The sequence below is a fragment of the Diplotaxodon limnothrissa genome, linkage group LG3 (assembly GCF_057381915.1).
Source record: "Diplotaxodon limnothrissa isolate DT_005_m linkage group LG3, D_limnothrissa_male_GT1.1, whole genome shotgun sequence".
In the NCBI taxonomy this organism is placed as follows: Eukaryota; Metazoa; Chordata; class Actinopteri; order Cichliformes; family Cichlidae; genus Diplotaxodon; species Diplotaxodon limnothrissa.
The window spans coordinates 36,967,830-36,973,829 of record NC_140598.1 but is presented as its reverse complement, the minus strand read 5'-3'; positions in this window follow the sequence as shown (position 1 = coordinate 36,973,829).

The following is a 6,000-nucleotide window of genomic DNA, read 5'->3' as shown; positions in this document are numbered from 1 at the left end:
AGATGCCCCAGAGACAATCCAGCACATAACAGCAGGGTGCAAGATGCTAGCAGGCAAGGCATACATGGAACGCCATAACCAAGTGGCCGGCATAGTGTACAGGAATATCTGTGCCGAGTATAACCTGGAAGTCCCGAGGTCAAAATGGGAGATGCCCCCAAGGGTGGTGGAGAATGACCGAGCTAAGATCCTGTGGGACTTCCAGATACAGACGGACAAAATGGTGGTGGCTAACCAACCCGACATAGTGGTGGTAGACAAACAGAAGAAGACGGCCGTAGTGATCGATGTAGCGGTTCCGAATGACAGCAATATCAGGAAGAAGGAACACGAGAAGCTGGAGAAATACCAAGGGCTCAGAGAAGAGCTCGAGAGGATGTGGAGGGTGAAGGTAACAGTGGTCCCCGTGGTAATCGGAGCACTAGGTGCAGTGACTCCCAAGCTAGGCGAGTGGCTCCAGCAGATCCCGGGAACAACATCGGAGATCTCTGTCCAGAAGAGCGCAGTCCTGGGAACAGCTAAGATACTGCGCAGGACCCTCAAGCTCCCAGGCCTCTGGTAGAGGACCCGAGCTTGAAGGATAAACCGCCCGCAGGGGCGTGCTGGGTGTTTTTACATATATATACACAAAATGCATTATGCACGTTTTGCATAAAGCATTTTACATTCTGCATATTGCATTTTGGATACATAAACTACAATGTAGAAAGAAATTACTATTGGGAGCATTTTTTCTGACATGTGAATAGGTGAGTAGCCTACAGCCCGCCTCCAAAGTCTCTCAATGTTTACCCAGAGGAACAAACCGTTTTTGTCAGAGAGTGCAAAGGTGTTCAACCATGAACTCAGAGCAACAAGTGAAACCAACACACACGCACACTATAACTTGATCTGACTCATGCAGAAGAGTATATATCTGTGTACTTCCTGTTTAGCTGCTTTTGGACATATTCTGATTCTCGTTCTCTGCTTTGGTTAAGCAAATGTAACCCGTTTGTGTGTGTTGTGTCTGTCGATGTGTTGTGTTCTGGAGGAGGGACACTACACTGTGTCTCTGGGCTGTTTATTGTAAATCGCAGCAACATCTGCAATCTGCAACATATAGAAATACAGAGCTGTGATCTGTGTGTGGTGCACGCTTGCTAGGACAGCTCTCCTCCGGCCATGCTAAGAGGAGCTGTGCATTGCAGCTTTATCAACTCCACAATACTATAATTAATCAAATAAAACAAATTATTTTAAAATATCAACTTAAGCTCTCAAAAAATCAAAAAGGAAAAAATAAATAACATTGCGCGCATGCTAGCACACCTCTCCTGAAAAACAGTGAATGCTGTTAACAAAACACTGCAGCGATTTCTTTCACCTGCCACTAGCGACCAGGCTAACTTAGCATGTGAGGGATGCAGCTGCATCCTCGGGCTAAACCTCATTAAAAACTCTGATTAGCAAACTCAGCCCTCTACAAGATTTACACCGAACGAGCTTGACATCAAACACGCCAAAACGTGGCAGTTCAGTCATATTCAGATTACAGCTTATGGCCTTAGGAAACTTTTATTAGCTGAGAGCAACGTGACAGCGACCTCCGGCCATGGTGAAAGGAGCTGTGACTGGAGCACACATGCACGCTCCTATGTCACCACGCAGTGCACAAGCACACAAACACACACGGGCTCAAAACACATTGGCAGGAGATTGAAACGCAAATTGAAATATATATATATTTTAAAGGAGTTTGGTAAAATTCATAAGCATTTAACACAAATGCTACACACACATTTGATTTGTTGGTCATTATTGATGTGTTATATATGAAGCGCCTTGAGGCGACTTTTGTTGTGATTTGGCGCTATATAAATAAAATTGAATTGAATTGAATTGAATATAACAGTCGTCTGAATATATTCAGAACTTTTATGTTTACAGTAGTTGCCATGTCTAATCATAGATAGATTCGTTTGGTTGTAGTTGCAGTGTCAACAGTAGTAGGAGATGTTACTGTATTTGAAATTATTAGTTGCAAAATTTTGCTTCATTGCACATGTCGCTGTGGTTTTAGGTGCCATAAAACTCATAGATACATGGAGGGGGACACAGGGGGTAAATACACGAGGGTAAATCAAATAAACTAACTGAATAACCTAGGAACCATTGAGTAAATAATGAACAAAATACAAAACACAAGAAAACTAAGAACACTGGGTCAAAATGACCCAGGACCTTGTGTGTATATATAGGGAGGTGTGTGTGTGGCTGTAGCCGGGACGCCGGGCTACAGGCACCATCAGGCCTGAGGATGGCTGGTCACGCCCGAGGAGGATGCCACACACCTGCAGTGGATCAGCGTTGGAGGAGGAAGCTACTTAATGGTGTGGTGAAGCCTCCACCGACGTGGGATGATTGCGTGAGACTCCATGTCAGTGTCTTGAGACGAAGTAAAAGTTAGTGTATGCCCGCAGGGGCTGTGTGTCTTGATGGCTGTTTCCCCCCAGGAGGAGTGTGTAATTTTACTCTATAATTTAGTTGCAGTAGTTGTTGTGTCTTATAGCAAATGTTGTTATAGTTGGAGTAGCTGAATTGCAGAAGTTGCCATGATTAATAGCAGATATCGCTACAGTCTCCTTCATTAGTTTGTTACCGAATGTTTCATGCTTTTCTGCAGATGTTGTGGTTTCAGTTCTTTCTTTATCTTCTACCAGATGCCATTTTGGTTTCATATGCCAATTTGGTTGCAAAACTTCCCGTGCCCAGTAATAGGTGTTGCTGTAGTTTTAGGCTTTGATTTTATTGTAGTAGTTGCCATGTCTCATAGCGGACGTTGTTGTAGTTGTAGTGGTAGTTGCAGGCTCAACACTTGTAGCGGATGTTGCTATTTTACAGTCATTTATTTAGTTGCAGAAATTGCCATGCCACATAGTGAATGTTGCTGAAGTTTCATTCATTCATTTACTTACATTAGTGTCCTTGTGTTATAGGAGATACTGTAGCTGGAGGTTTGCTTAGTTGCAGTGGTTGCCATGCTTTGGTGATGTGTGGTTGAGATGAAGAAGTTGTCATGTCTATTAACAGATGCTGCAGTTTCTTCGGTTGCCATAGTTACCATATTTAGCTGTTGGTAGTTCTATGGTTTCACTGGTTAGTAGATGGAACAAATGTTACCATGTTTTATTGCAAATGTTGCTGTAATCTAGTTGTTGGTTTAGCTCCAGGTGTTGATTTACAGATTTTTATACTTGCAGTGTTTGCTTCCCTTCATTGAATCCTGAATTGAATTCAAAATCCTGCTCCTCACATACAAGGTCTTAAATAATCAGGCCCCATCTTATCTTAATGACCTCTTAGTACCATATCAGCCTATTAGAGCACTTCACTCTCGCACTGCATGCCTACTTGTTGTTCCTAGAGTAGAAATGTACAATGAGGCCCCTCTTCTGAGGAACCAGCTTCCAGTTTGGATTCAGGAGACAGACACTATCTCTACTTATAAAATTAGGCTTAAAATGTTCTGGTTTGCTAAAGCATATACTTAGGGCTGGATCAGGTGACACTGAGGGTTCAGATCTCTCTCTCTCTCTCTCTCTCTCTCTCTCTATATATATATATATATATATATATATATATATATATATATATATATATATATTAGGGGTGCAACGATATTCGTATCGATATTGAACCGTTCGATACAGTGCTTTCGGTTCGGTACGCATATGTATCGAACAATACAACATTTGTAATTTATTTTATCAACTTTCCTTCTGACGATGCGGTCTGTGTTGAGCGCTCAGTGAATCTGCGTTCGACTACTCCGCCTAGGCTGCACTGTCGAGCGCAGATCCACTGAGCGCTCAACACAGACAGCATAGTCAGAAGGAAGAGCGCAGGGCAAGCTAGCAAGACAGAAGTTAAGCTCTCCTTGTAATATGGACCTCCCCCACCCTCATTCAGATCTGGCGTTTGGAATTATTTTGGTTTTCATGTGACGTATGACCCTGAAGGTAAGCGAGTCATGGACTAAAGTAAAACAGTATGTTGGATGTGCCATGCAATGCTCAATTACATGGGTGGGAACTAGTGTGTTAGCGCAGTTAGCTCGTTAACGTGTTGGCCGTCTAGCCCCATGCACGGGGCGATCGGCGGTAGCTCGTTAACGGAGATTTGCCGTGTTGTGGCGTTAACGTCATTTCAACAAGATTAACCTGAAAGCACTAGTGGGAACACAACGAATATGACTGCACATTTACGCCGACATCATCCTAGTGCAAAGACAAAAACAACAAGCATGCTACTAACTTTAGCCGAGTCATTTAGACAGCTGTTAGCACATGATTCTCCTTATGCTGCTGAGAATATAGCCCAGAAGAAGCGGATAGTATAGCTTTTATTTTGGAAAGAGACATTTCTCTGTAATAAACTCTCTTTTCCAAAGATGAGTGATTCCTCAATCAGATACAGGGCTTGCAATATTGCTAGCCCAACGTCCTGGAGCTAGCGATTTTTTCAGTCGGGCTACCAAAATCTATCTCTGCCCTGCCCGTCGGGCTATTGTAGGAAGGAAAAATATATGTCAATGCTTTTGTATTCTTTCAGAAATGTAGCTGGATAATTATGTCATTGGCATCGGTGAGCCACTGTCAATATGTGACATATTGAAATCGCGTTTGAATTTGTGTTTGTTTTTTTGCTTTCACTTTGCAATCGTGCGAACTGTGTATAGAGAGCGACAGCACTGATCTGTGAGTGATGATAATTTGTGCACCAATTCCTCTGACATCGTCTTATTAATCGTTAGCTTACTATGCAAACATGACCCCTAAAAAGTCCACTTTATTGCGTGTTCATTGAGTTACTTCTATTAAGGCTATTTAACAAGTTCAATTTACACATACTCATTAATCTGTCACGCTTATTAGTGGCTCATGGTTGCTTAAAGCCTATGTCTGACTTGACCACAGAGTTAGAGCATCATTCAATCCTCTCAGGATGACCACTCCACTTACTCTGCATCCAGTCAGCTCATGAATTAACAACACTTGCAGACTGTAACCCTTTTTATTAACATCACCCTTTTATTTTTTGTTTATGCCTTCAAATCCACCTTAAATCTTCTTACCTAAACGTTGGTTTTAAACACAAACAATTCTTATATTCTACTTTGAAACGCTGTCACCATTCATATATTTACAATGTTATTATATACTAAGCCAGCATTTTAATCGCAGACATTTATCCACATTTGCAAACAATAGTTATAGAGCTGAATAACACACAAAACCGAAAGCATAGTCCTCTCATGCGCTCTGCATCAGCTGCCTCATTTGCATGCACACACACTCTTCATCTAAGAATAGCAGCAGGCAGTCAGTGCATTGCTGACTCGACCCACAGAGATCTCTCACACCAAATTTTCTTATTCTATATTACAACGACGTCTTATATTTACAACCACTGTCAGATCTGTCAGCTTTAGCGCCTACACAATTTCGACAAATTTAAAATAACCGCCCAGCGGATAAACTCCCTGAGTTTTTTGCGACCAATTAACCAGTATCAGACTTTACTGTTTCTGGCCTCATCTCTAAAATCCCTAACTCAATTTAAAAGCGTCCACCAACCCAAACTTTGCCTGAAGCTCTATTTTTGGCGTTTCACAGCCAAGGCTTACCCCGAAGTTTTAAGTTAAAGTTACACGCCCGAAGTCCACTTCTGCTGGCCAAAAAAGCGCAGATACCGTTCCAAACGGTAAGGAGACTCTAACTCCTAGTTATTCTGGAGTGCCCCAAACTCCACAGTAACCAACTGACTATCCCTCTTTGAGGACAATGCCTAAGCGTCCTTGGCATTGGCAAGCGTTACCTCTGAGCACTGCGCTTCCTAGAACCCCCACGGTTCCGTTCTAAAATAATTTATAATACTTTGAAACAACAATCAACACCCAAAACAAGTGTATAACTGAGGCAGGTGCAACCTAGTGGTCAATGGAGACTCCAACTCACA